We start from the raw sequence: 13,976 nt of genomic DNA, 5'->3' as shown, positions 1-13,976 counted from the left end.
AAACGTAGCAGAATTTAACCAAAACAAGCACTCATTGGCTGCCTGCCACTGTGGTGTTGTTATTGGTGTGTTCCTTTATCCAGTCAGATCTCTGTGTGGTGTCCACAGGTCTCCCATGGACAGGATTTTAGCTTTTATTTTTCTCATATATTTGTAATCCTGCAATTCTTTAGTGTATAACTCTAAACTCCATGTACAGTGTTAGCTGCTGTTCTCCCATTTTGGGCAGACACAACAATTCCTCTCCAGGTCTGGCAGTCAAGGACACCTCACTGCCTCAGGCCCCAAGAAATGTACAACAAAAATGAGTTGAGGGGGAGCAAACTTGGGGTCAATTACTTCATTACCTGAAGATGCTATTGGAAGATTAACCCCCAATATGCAAACAGACCAAAATTTAAAAGTGTGAAAACCCCTGACCCGTGGTCCATTTTTGGGTGTAGCCCCTCAGGGGCTTTGTCTGCCCAAAATGTGCCTTTAGAAGGCCCTTCAATAAACAGAACCAATTTTTATTCCCTTAATTTTGCCTGGCCTCTGCTTTTAGGTAGCCCAAAAAGGCATCACCCCAACCAATGCACAAGGCAACCATCAGCCAACTCTCCAGCCCACATCTAATCCTTCCCAGAGTGCTTTCTGGTGAACAAATGTGAAAAATATCCTTATTCCTATTTCCCACACATCCCCACTCTGGGGAACAGCTCTCCATGAAATGTGAGACCCTCACTCATAATTCATGGGCTTCCCATTTATCACCCCTAAGTGACCAGGGAAGGACAACTGCACCTCCTGTGACTTGGAGCCAATACAGGATTTTCTCCTGGGTTCCTGTCTTCCCTCCTTGGCTGTCTTGCTTTTCCTCTGGAGAAGGATTTACCTAAAGCAAGGATTTTACTCAGCATTTAATAGTGGTTGTATCGAATGGAGTGAATAGACTGAAGCAAATCAGCCCCTCTAATTTTACAGAGTCTGATTGAAGTCTTTCCTGCTGGTTTCTTGTTTCTGGCAATGCAATTTCATGAATTATTAATCATGCTGGACTCCCCCAAGCCATACTGGCTGTGGAATGGGAGATAATAGGATGCTTTTCTTTTTAATAACAGCACCTGCAGCCCAACTTCCATGGGAGCTGCTGTCCTGGAGTGTGTCCTCTGGGCTTGGAGATCCTTTCATCCATCCCTTCCCCATCCCTGCCCTGTCACAGACACAGATCTGCTCAGCAAGAAGAAATCTGGGAGGATTGTCCCCGTTTTCAGCTGGACAGTGACACAGCCATGGCCAAAGGTTTGCTCAGGCTTTGGTGGAGCTACTCTGCATCTGTTGGAAAGGGCTTGGATTAACGTCATGCAGCCCAAAAGCCAAATGCCCCAATTCCAATTCCTCTACCCGGGGCCTGTCCTGGGGAGGGTTGGGAAGGTCTTGGAAGTGCTCCAGCCCCAGCTCCAGCCCCATCTCCAGCTCGAGCCCCAGCTCGAGCCCCAGCTTCAGCCCCATCTCCAGCTCCAGCTCCAGCTCCAGCTCCAGCTCCAGCTCCAGCTCCAGCTCCAGCTCCAGCTCCAGCTCCAGCCTCAGCTCCAGCTCCAGCTCCAGCCCATGCAGGGCAGATTTCCACAGCGGCACAGAGAGGTTTTCCCTTGGGAGCCCTGGCAGTGGCTGCTCTCAGCTGTAGCTCCCAATCAATGTTCCCATGAGAACTCAAGGTGACTTTTCGGACCATTCTGAGCAGGTCCTATATTTATCCTAACCGTGACACATCTTTAAATAGCACAGACACATGGCAGGTCCCTGGGCAGAGAGTTCACCACTGTCAGCTTCCCTTGGAGCACTTTGTAAAGGAGCAGATCCTCCCTAGATGCTGCTCTGATCCCACATTTTTCTGACCAGCAGGGATTGCCAGAGCCTCTCCCTTCTCTGTCAAGTCATTGTTACACCTCTTCTGTAAACATTCTTTCCCCTCTTTTGTTCTCTTTAGCTTTCCCAAAACCCCTCCTGCCATTGTCCAAAATCCTCCTGAGCCTCTCACAAATCCCCAGAATGAGTGAGGTTGGAAAAGCCCTCCAAGGCCATGGAATCCAACCTGTGCCTGATCCCCACTTGTCACCAGCCCAGAGCTCTGAGTGCCACCTTCAGGTGTTCCTTGGACGATGGCGACTCCAAACCTCCTTGGGCAACCCCTTCCAATGCTTCACAAGCCTTTCCATGGAGAAATTCCTGCTGATGTCCACCCTGATTCCACCCGGGGCCCAGCTCCTGTCCCTGTTCCCTGGGAGCAGAGCCTCCCCTGGTTCCTCCCTCCTGTCAGGAGCTGTGCAGAGCCACCACAAGGTCCCCCCTCAGCCTCCTTTTCTCCAGCCCTGCCTTTGCCCAGCTCTGGAGTTAAACTTTCCCCTGGTTCCAGGAGAACACATGGTTTTGCTTAAGCTGTGCCGAAGGAATTCCGAGCCGAGAGTCGTGGATGTGGCTGTGCCAAGGTAAAGTAACCTCTGCTGTGAACTTGGACCATCAAAGCTCAGCCCTGTTTGTTTTCCTACGTATGGATTTACCAGCTGCTGCTCTCTGACATTCCCTGAGGTTTGCTTTTCCCAATCCAGACGTCACTGCTGGGTTTGTCATCCCACGTGCAGGGGCAGCCAGGTATCCCAGGAGGCCTCTCCTCCACCCAGGGATCCAGCAGGGAATCCCAATTTACTCTTTGGACCAAATTTACTGTGAGGGGAACAGGTACAATCAGTGTTTAACACACTCAGCCCCCAGAAAAAGGCTTGCAGAAATCTTAATAGAAGCTGTGGGAAATGCCGGGGGATCCTGGAAGAACTGCTGGATATTTTATATTCATTTTCTGAAATGTTTGCTCTGAAAAATTTATTTCCTTGGAGATTTCTCTGTTGGATTAGAGAAAACAAGGAAAAACCTGACTGTAGAAGTGTGTATTTTTTCTTGTGAGACACCTGACTATTCCTTGGGATTAATTTTGCTCTGTTTTGAGGGAAAGCTTTGCACAAGGGGCACATCCTGGAGCTGTCACAACCACAGCTTGAACCTTGCCATTGGCAGGGAACATTTGTGTTCCCAAAGTTTGGGATAACCCCCAAAGGCTCCCTGATTGCTTGTGTGTCCCTTGTCCCTGCCAGGGGATGGTGTCACTTTATCCACACCCACATCCATGGATTGGCCCCACTGGATAAGGGACAACTGGAACTCTTTGTGATGTTTGGGATTCAAACCAACGGTTCCCCACACACCTTACACTGTCAAATAGGGGTTTGAGCCTCAATTATCAGATTTGCATAATCTGGGCAAGAGCTCAGGTGTGGTAGGACCCCCTTGGTAAAGGATGAGGAAGGTTTTATAAAAAATAATTCTGTTTTACAGATCTGCCTTGACACAAATGAGGGTTTGAGACGATTTTCTTGGCTTGTACAAGTTGGTCCTACCAATAACAATGATTTCACACAGTGTCATTTAGAATTTGTGTTCTACCTGGTCTCTGAGAGAGCAATGGAATTGATTTAGGATGCAAACAGAGCCCTCCAAAGCTCAGAAATGCCACAGTTTTGGTTGTCTGCTGGAGTTTTGCACCAAAAAATGTATTTTCTGTATATTTTCTCTATATTTTCTTCATCTAGTTTTCTCCACAAGCTGCCACTTTATTTGGGTGCACAGGATGAAAAAAAAACAGAGCTTGAAAACCTTGCTAAGTCTTTGTAAAGAAAGAGTTTCTCCAGTTCAGAGGTTTTTCATAACTTGCCAGGTGTCAAAGGGTTCCTCAAGTGACATCAATGCAGATTCTTGGATCAAGCTGAGAAAATGACATTTTGAATTAAATCTGGGAGCTGTTCTCAGTGACCTTTAGAGTGCAGAGAAAAAGAGGTTTGAGATGTGGGTCCCAGCTCTCCCTGCTGATTTCAATGACTTTGTGTCACTCCTGGAGATATTTGAACACATTAAAAACAAGGAGCACGTTCAGGATCCCTGGAGCCCCAGGGAAGCATTGGGAGCATCCTGGCTGAACCCAGCTCCTCACCTGCAAAACCTCAACCTGTGCTCCTGGCACATGGCTTGTCTTTGTTCCAGAGATCCACAGGCAAAAAAAAATAAAAAAATTAATTCATCTGGCACCAAGCCTGCTACAGCCTCAGGGTCAGAATCCAGGGAAAAGCATCTTCAGGGAGCAGAGCTGGGAAGAGGAGTCTGGGGGAGTGGGAGGTAATTCCCAGCTCCAGGCAGAGCTGCCTCAGCCTGGCAGAGGCACAGGGGACAATGCCTGTGTCCCTGTTTTCCAATGGGAGGTTGGAAACTAAGAGTGGAGAAAGGAAATTTCTGCTCCCTTTTCTTCCAGGGAGAAATTCCTAGGGAGGAACCAGAAGGGAATCCTACACAAACCAGTACAAATGAGATAAAAACCCTACAGAATGAGCCATGGGACACAAATACAGCAAAATCTCTGCCCACCAGGAGCAGATGGGCTGGTGGCTCTCCTTTGTCCCCAGGCTTTCCCTCAGCCCATACCCCTTTGGGTTTGTTTGTTTGGGTGAGTTTTCCTTAATCTGGCAGGGCTCTGGAGCTGCACTGAGCACTGAGGCTGCTCTGGCTCTGGGCGAGCTCCACAAACACCCAGGGCACACACAAGTGGCCGGGCAAAGGCTCAGCCCTCCAACCTGATGGGTAAAAATAACCTGAGCAGAGTCTGGGAGGTGAAAGCACCCACAGCACGTCCCCAAACACAAACCCTTTAATGAGGTCGAGCCACTGGGGCTGGCCCAACAATTTTAGGGGCTCTGGTGGCCAGGGTCCCCATGAATGGAGCGCTTGTGGAAGGCCTCCTGTGCCACAAGAGGGGAGGGGAGAACAAGACTCAATGAAAGCTTTTAGAAAGCTCTGCTTTTCCAGGCCACATTTAACATTTAAACTGCTGCGAACTTGATACCTCCACATTCAAAATCCTTTCATGACAGCAGCACACAGAAAAGAGGAGAAAAACCTGTTTGGCTTGATTTTCAGGTAAACTTAGACTTCTCCAGGAGCTTTTTTCCTGGCTTTTTATATTAGTGGAAGGCAGGTAATTTAACACATTTTTACAGGCTCGCAGCAGTGTCAGGGCTGCTCATGATGGGAAAGACACTGAGGGGCTGGAGCATGTCCAGGGAAGGCAATGGAGCTGGAAAGGGGCTGGAGCACCAGTAGGGGCTGAGGGAGCTGGGAAGGGGCTCAGCCTGGAGCAAAGGAGACTCAGGGGGGATCTTGTGGCTCTGCACAGCTCCTGACAGGAGGGGACAGCCAGGGGAGGCTCCCAGGAACAGGGACAGGAGGAGAGGGAACAGCCTCAAGTTGTGCCAGGGAAGATTTAATTTGGATATTTGGGAAATTTCTTTATGGAAAGGGTGGTCAGGTGTTGGAATAGTCACCATCCCTGGAAGAGTTCAAAAAATGTGTGGGTGTGTCACTTTGGGACATGGTTTAGTAGCAAAGTGGCAGTTTTAGATTAACAGGTGGACTGGATGATCTTTTCCAACCTTAGTGATCCCACGATCCTCTGATTCCTGGGGGGTTTGTCTTCATTTGCATGTTTGCATTTGCAACAGCCTTGTGTCAGAAACAAACACTCAGATATTCCCAGTGCCATGGTGGGGTCCTGGCCCTGCCAGGTGTTCCTGTGTCCCCTGGCTGCAGCTGCTGCTGCCAGGGCAGCTCATCCTGTGCTAATTAACTGATGGGTAACGAAGCAGGGGAGGCTGTCCTGTGCCAGCCCCACTCTGAGGAACTCTGTCCTGCCCAGGTGTCCCTGCCCAGGCAGCACAAGCTGTGAGCACCCCTGGAACTCACCCAGGAGCCCAAGTCACGTCCTGCAAACCTTTGGAGCCCACAGAGCTCTGGCAGCCTCCCCAGCTCCCAGCGTTTGTTGGGTGTTGCCATGGAGAGCAGGAGCTCTTCCTGCCTTGCCTCTGGCTGCTTTTCCAGCCTCTGTGCCGAGGGCAAGGAGCACAAACCGTGCAGGGAGGCACGGAACGGCTGCAGAGAGAACAGGCTGTGCTGCTGTCCTCAGCCAGCAGTGCCATCACCCACCTACAGCCCACAGGTGCCTTTGTGATGATAAATAGCCCTTGGTGGCTTTCCTGGCTTCGTGCTGGGGGTGTCCAGGTGTCTCAGAGCTGCCAGGAGCAGCCTGGAGCCTGTGGATGAGCAGGACATGTAGGGGAGCCAAGAGGTGCTACCTGCCTTCAATTGCATAAATTGCTGTTGCCTGAGAAAAAGGGGAGATTCAGGAGGAAGGAATTTCTCCATGGAAAGGGTGGTCAGGCATTGGAAGGGGCTGCCCAGGGAGGTGGCAGAGTCCCCATCCCTGGAGATGTCCAAAGAAGGCCTGGAGGTGGCACTCAGAGCTCCAGACTGGTGACAAGGTGGGGATTTGGCACAGCTTGGCCTCGGTGATCCTGGAGGGCTTTTCCAACCTCACAGATTCTGTGAAAGTTGGATTGGGCCCACAATGTCATGTGGGTGCTCAGTAAATTCCTGCTCTCTGGGGCCAGGGGCAACAGGAGATGTCACCTGCTCATTCCTGCAAGTGTAGAAGCTCCAGCTTGCACAACAGGCAGTGGAAGGAGAGTAAAACCCTCCCTCAGAGCTGCCAGGGAGTTCTGCTGGGTTATTTCAGTCCTTGGACATGGTCAGGCAGGAGTTTGGCTCAGGAAGGGCTGGAGCCAGGTGTTCCTCTGGCACCACAGGAGCATCCCTAAGCCTGGTGCTGCCGGGATGGGATTCAGAGTAGCCTGAGGGGCTCTGGCAGGTGCAGCTCTGCAGCCATGTGGGAAATTTGGGAATGGCTGAGGCAGGAGGTGATGGAATGGTGGGGGACAACCCTTCCCTGACCTTGCTCCAGTGAAAACCCAAGCCATGGAGTTTAAATCATCCTGGTGTGGTTGAAGATCCCCTGCCCATTGCAGAGTGAGATGGGCTGGAATGTCCTTCCAAGCCTGGGGACCTGCAGCAGGGCGTGGAGCGGCAGGACACAGCCCTGGCTCCCCATCCCAGCCTGAGGAGCTCCTGCTGCTCTTGGCAGCTCCCAGGCCCGCCAGGATTTTGGGAAGTGCTGGATCAGCTGTGGGTGGGACTCACCTGGGCTATAAATAGCTGTCCTCTGCCAGAGCAGCACTTGGGCTCAGAGTCAGCAAAATATTCCAGCACGTGCTCACTCACACCCAACCCCTGGCAGAAGTGGAGCATCTGCTTATTTTCAAGCCTGTACTTCTAAATTTTGAGGGCTGGATGGTGCTGCCATGGGATGGCCAAGCTGGATGTCAGCTCTGATGGGTTTTGTTGACTACCTGGACCTCCAGGGAATGCTGCCTTCAGCTCTAACACTTTAAAAGAACAACAAATAGTCTAAAGCTGAATATAGGGGAATAAACATTCCCACAAGTCATCTGCTGTTAATTTAAAGTCAAATCAATTCATTTCAATCCAAAAGTAGCAGAGCAGCTTTCAGCCTCTGAAGACCATTGAATATTACACTTGATATCATCAGTAAAAAGGATTGCAGGGCATGTTTTATTTCACCAAGAGCACCGAGTGCTTTGCCAAACTCTGTCTCCTGAGGGTCACTGCAAATGTGTTCTCCTGCTTTTCATACAATGTGGTTGTGCAACTCTTTAACTATTCCTGCAATTTTAGCTTGGAGGCTTCTCTAATGCAAACGTGTCTCTTGGTCTCACAGATTTATCTCCCCCTAAATAAATGAATTATGAACAACCTTCCTTTCTGGGCCTGAAGGGGCTCCAGGAGAGCTGGAGAGGGGCTTTCCCTGGAGGGACAGGACATGGGGGAATGGCTTTAGGATGAAGTGAGATTTAGGTTGGATATTGGGAAGGAATTCTAGGCTGTGAGGATGGAGAGATCTTGGCACAGGGAAGCTGTGGCTGCCCCTGGATCCCTGGAAGTGTCCAAGGCCAGGCTAGATGGGGCTTGCAGCAACCTGGGATAATGGAAAGTGTCCCTGCCCATGGCAGGGGGTTTGAAATGAAAAATCTTTCAGGTCACTCCACATTCCATTCCATGATTCCATAACCTCACATGTGCCATGCTGACACAGGAGATTTTTACCCGAAATATGGGAACCAATTACTTCTCAGCAGAGAAAGTGCAAAGTGAGGAGCTCACCTAAATCCCTCAGACAAGTTGGGCTGTGCCAGGCCTATGTTATATTAAATGAGGAAACAGCAAATGGACATTGCTTGCTTTAGACCTTCAATTACCTTTTCTTCTGCCTCATTTGGAGGAAAGACCTCGGTGGGAAGCAGGAACATTGGGCAGCTGCCTCTGAGCCCTGGGTGTCTTTGCCATCTTTGATTCCCTGCAGCTGCTCAGGGTGAGTCCATTTATTTCCTTAAAGGAGGAATTCCTATTTTCACAGGGTGATTAGCAGGCTGATGGAAACATGGAGAGAGCAGAAACCCAAATATTTGGGCAGAGCCATAAAGCACTTCCCAGAGCCAGCCCCACAGCTGCAGCAAACACTGGTGGTTTTTGGGTGACACATTTATCCTAAGGGAGAAATTGCTGGAATAGCTTGAAGGGAGCACTGTGCAGGGCAGAGCTGCACTGACAGCCACCAACGGGATGTTCTGGCCTCTCTGAGCTGTTCCCAGTCAGTTGTTGTTGTCCTGGTGTTGAGTCCCTGTAGGAATGACGGATGTGGTGGAGCCATGCCGGAACACATCAGCTTGGCTGGGACAAGGGACAGCCCTCGGGGGGCAGAGAGCTCTCAGATTTTGGGTGGCTGTAGGCGTCCCCCCATGGATGTTCTCCAGGGCTGGGGATGATTCCATACATCTTCCCCTGGCACATGGATGCTCAGCAGAGCAGGTGCCAGCCCAGTTCACGCACTCCGGATTTAATAAAGATCCACAGTGTTGCTGCTGAAAAGTCTGAATCAGTCGAGTCCTGCTTGATCTCTCCCTCCCTTTCAGCCTTCCCAGCTAATAATGGGCACATGGAAGTGATTAACAGAGCCTCGTGTGGCTGTTCCTTGTTGTTTGTGCTCCCTCAACGTGAGCTTTATCTCCCAGCACGAGGGGGACGTGTTTGGCACATTGGACCCGCCAGCTTTGCCAGCTGCAGGGACAGCACCAGCTCCTCCCCACGCCGCTGGAGCAGGGAATTTCTGATTTTCTCCTGGTGATAAATGTGTGGCTTTAATAACCAAGATAAGCTCAGTCTTTGCCTGCTCTGTGCAGTCTTTTTGTCGCTTCTCCTTTGCTGAGCAATGCCTGAGGTGGGTTTCATCTTGAGCACGTTCTTGTGGTGACCCTCTGTGTCCTGCCATCCATCAGCAAGTCCTGGTGGATCCGTGTCAAATGCCAAAACTGAGGACAGAGGGGGAAAATCAATGAAAATCTTAGAAAAGCTTTCCATGTCCGTTAAGAAATCTCATTTTCTTTGACACACATTTACTAGAAAGTTGGAGCTCGGCTCCACGTTGTGTCCAGCTGGCAGCCAGTTCACAAAGTCATACAGAAATTGTTTGGAAACCCTGTTACTGACAACAGTAACCATTAACACACCCAATGAGCTAAAAAATAATGCACATATGGGTGAAAATAAATCCAGGGCATGTGTCTGTTTTGCAGAATTTAAAGGAAATTAGGAATCATGGAATCACAGAATGGTTTGGGTTGGAAGGGAACTTGAAGCTCATCTTGTTCTGCCCCCTGCCATGGGCAGGGACACCTTCCACCATCCCAGGTTGCTCCAAGCCCTGTCCAACTTGGCCTTGTAAGACTGAAAATAAGGAATAATGAAGATAGTGATGAATCCTGCCGGGAGCTTGGGTGGATCTCACACAGTTTCAGATCTTGGTTAAGTTCTACCAACCTTTTTCCTTTTCTACCTTCTTTTGACCCAACTTACTTCAAACCCTTCTCAGCTGAAGAACAGCCCCCTGGAAGGGCTGCTGGCATGGCTGGATTTTCTTGGGCTTGTTTGCATAACTTTGGATGTGCTTTTTAGGTCTGGAGTGCTTGTTTTGATCTTTGTTTGAATAATACTTGGAGTGTTGATCCATGACGTGGTTTCCTACAGCCTCCAAAGAGGCACAAGATAATAAAAAAGATGTTGCTGGGTTTAGGGGTTTCTTTAATTAATTCTTTAATTTCTGTCTTTAACCCAGAGCTGCCAAAGCCACCACTAAACTGTGTCCCCAAGTGCCACACGTCTTCTAAACACACAAAGGGCATTTTGTGGCAATTATAACTTAAATGATTTGGTTTATCTTTCTTTGTGGCTGGAAGTCTGGGAGCTTTTGGGCATTTCCTAAATCCATTAATTTATGGGAAGAGCACCACTGAGTGATTGGGAGCTGTGGAAAATCCTCTCAATGAAAAGCAAACCTAAATGCAGAGACTGAAGCAAACATTCATGAGCTGGTAAAACCAAATGGTTCTGTTTTCCTTTCTTATTCCTGCATTTCTGGGAAAGAAATGAGGAATTGTCAGTTAATAATCCTTAAAAATGGTAGCAGAGATTAAATCACAGAGTACCCAGGGCCATCACATCCATCTTCTCTCCCTGTTCTGGGCTTTCCACCTTGGAGTGGTGGAAACTCTCCATTTCCACCCCCATTTATTTCCACCCCTATTTCCTTGGAGTTTAACCAAGCACAGCTTCACCTCCCGGGAGTGTTCTGGGGGTTCTCCCTCCAGGGATGCACCTGCTAAGGAACACCAGTAAATCTGGTAGGACCCCATAGTATGGGAAGAAGAGGGGACTCAGCTTCTCAGCACGAAAGGGGACACACGTTGTACAAAGAGACACGCAGGTGTGTGGGGACTAATGGGATCTCCCCACCAAAAACCCCTTTTCCTGTCTGTTGGACCACAAAACCCAGGCAGCAGAAACACCTGGTGCTCCAGGGGCTGTTTTTCAGGTTGATAAAACAGGAAAGGAGCAGTTGTACCATGAAGACAACACAGCCCAGCAGCACCCAGGCCAGCACACACCTCTTCAGTTCTACTCCTTGTGTAAAATCAGCCTTAGAATGGGCTGCAGTTGTACTTTTGTCTAGAAATAATAAATGGCAGAGAAATGTATCACCAGAGAGTCACTCTGGTCTGATCTTTGTGGGCTGCCCTCATCCACAAAGTACAGGAGCTGATGCCTTTGGAATACTCCCTTGGGATTGCCTGGAGTGCTCTTGTCCAAGGCAGACCCATGGCTCATTTGCTGGGCCAGCAATGAGCCACAAAGATCCTTTCCATGAATAAAAAATTCCCAATTCTATATCAGTGTAAGATTTAGTTCCTCTCCTTGTTCTGAGTGACTCTTGGACTGTTTGGAAGGAAGTGATCAGGTATTCTGGAAATTCAATTAATTCCCTAGGTCACAGGGTAGTCCTAAGACAAGGAGTTAAACTTGTTTCCTTTTCCCTTGTTTTTAAGCTCATTTTCATTGTGTCCAGAGCATAGCTGAGATAAGCTCTGCAGTAAACACACATCAGGACCACATTCTGCAAGGAAACATATTTTTGTCCTTTTTTTCCCCTCAAACCAGGGCTTTAACTGGATCCTTGTCTAATTCTCAAGGTCATTGTTAAATATTTTAAATACTTGGTGAAATGCCAAACTATTTTCATTGCCTGAAGTTTTCTCCTTGGAGAATGCTTGCAGACAAGGAAATGTGTCATCTTCAGCAGTTGTGTCAAAGAGAAACCTGCCTTGACAAGCATTTTTGTGACTCGGGAACTTGTTTTATTTATATTGAGTAGGGCTCAATATTTATATTATATAAAGTTTTATTTATATTGAGTAGGACCAAGTGTCTTGGCATGTATTTAATGACCAGCAGCAGTATTTAATTTAATTTAATTTTATGGATTTAATCTCTGCAGCAGGACTGTGGTTATTATAGATTTTATTTATTTGGGAAAATGGTTTTATTGCTGTGCTTTGTATTAAATCTGGGCAGAAACCATCATGAGGCTTTAGATGGGCCTGGATGAAGCAGGGGAAGGCCTGATGGCCCCTCCTGCTTAGGGCACATTCCCTCTGCAGGAACATCCACAGGGCTGGGGAAGGCAAATGGGAGGAATTGACAGAAAAGTGGATTTTTCCTTTCTTCACATCCAGTTGTGGGAAATCATTTTGCAGTGAAAGCCTCTCCAGGCAGGGCAAGAGCTCCTTGGTGGTTTGGGTCAGGCCTTAACCTACACTGGAATAATAATGCCTGAGCAAGCCTGGGTCTTGCCACAGCTTGGTTTTATCTTTTCTCAGTTTTATCCTGGGAAAAAAGGAATTAAGATCTTTCTGTGACACCCTTTCACCATCACTTTCCTCGAGGAAGGAGCTGAGGGAGCTTAAAAGAGGTTGGAGTTTGCCCCAGGCCTGTGCTCTGGAGTGCGTGTGGAGATTGATCAAAAATGCTCAAAGGATGAATTTAATAGTTGGTCTGATTGGGAATTCTGATTTGCTCGCAGGAAGGAACAAACAGAACTTTCCAAAGCTGGATTATGAACAGGTAACACATTTGTGTTCCTTTTGTGAAAGCAAGGAGGAATTATCAGTCAGGAAAGACATTACCTTGACTAAAACCAATAATTTTTATTTCCTTCCAAACCCTAATTTTGATTTCTGCAGGTGATTTACAGTGAAACTCCAAAGCCTCTGGGAGCATTGGACATTATCCCTGTTACAGGGCTGGCCTGGGCTTCATTCCCCTTGGCGTTTCCATGAACAAAGGTGGTCAGGCATTGGCACAGCTGTGCATGTGGCACTTGGGGACATGGGGCAGGGCTGGTTTGGCAGTGCTGAGGGAATGGTTGGCCTTCGTATCTAAGAGAGTTTTTCCAGTTTAAATGATTCCCTGAGTTTGGACCATCCTAATGGTCCACTGGCTGTGGGGACAATGTGGGGACAATTTTGTCCCAAGTGTGGACATTTCTGGTTGAGTCTGTGACAGTGAGAAGAGCACTGAGCAGAGAAGGGCAGGACATGGTGTGGGTCTGGCATCTGCCACTGTCACCAGCAGAGTGGCCTCTGATGAGGCAGGAAGGGCTGCCTGGAGGTGTCTGCTCATAATTAAATAGCAACAGCAATCATCTTGAGGGGTTTAATGAAAAAGGTTACAAAACATGGCTTGCTTTGTAGAGAAAACAAAGATCTTTTATTTTGCAACTAATTAATCCCTTCTTTCCCCCTTTGTGGCTTTTTCCCCTTCCCAGGAAAGAAGAGAGTAGAAATTGAGATTAATTTCTTTAATTTCCTTGTCCTTAATAAAAATTTAGGGAGACCATAATTCACATGAGCACATTCCATGGAGTGAGGAGAGAAGAGTGAGGGGAGAGGATGAGATTCCCAAGATTTAGCAGGTGGAGCCATCACTGAGCCCCAGAGGAGATTGGAGTGACGCTTTTTGGGGCTCTTGGCAGTTTTGGGGTATTGATGTGGTTACAAACCGGCACTGCTTTAGGAGAGAGCCAAAAGGTGGTGACTAAAAACCTGACTGGATAAAAACCTGACAGGATAAAAACCTGACTGCCCCAAAACCTGACAGGATAAAAACCTGTCTGCCTAAAAACCTGCTCTAACCAGCAATAGAGAGGGGAGGTGTCAGTGGGAATATTATTTCTTTATGATCACTTCTCTGGCCCCCTCAGTATTTGTTTTACACAGCTGCCTCCAACATCTGCTTTTCATCTCTGCTCTCTGGCCATGTAGGTATTCAAAAATGCCTTCCTTCTTCCAGCTGCTTTCTGTGCCTCCTGCCTTGTCAATGAAACGTGCAGATAATTGAATTCAAAAATCACTTTAAAACAGGTTACTGAGTCTTTTACATCCAAATTATTAAAGGAGTAATGTCAGCTGCCTTCTACACAAGGGAAGATGGGGAAAAAGAGCAGGATGAGCCTGACATTTCTCAGGAATCTGAAAGGAGGCTGAAGCTGTTCTGTAGCTCCAATTTGAGGAGTTTTCCTCCACCTTTCTACTGGATGG

This window comes from Ammospiza caudacuta, chromosome 14 (assembly GCF_027887145.1).
Source record: "Ammospiza caudacuta isolate bAmmCau1 chromosome 14, bAmmCau1.pri, whole genome shotgun sequence".
Taxonomy (NCBI): Eukaryota; Metazoa; Chordata; class Aves; order Passeriformes; family Passerellidae; genus Ammospiza; species Ammospiza caudacuta.
This window is presented reverse-complemented; position numbering follows the sequence as displayed.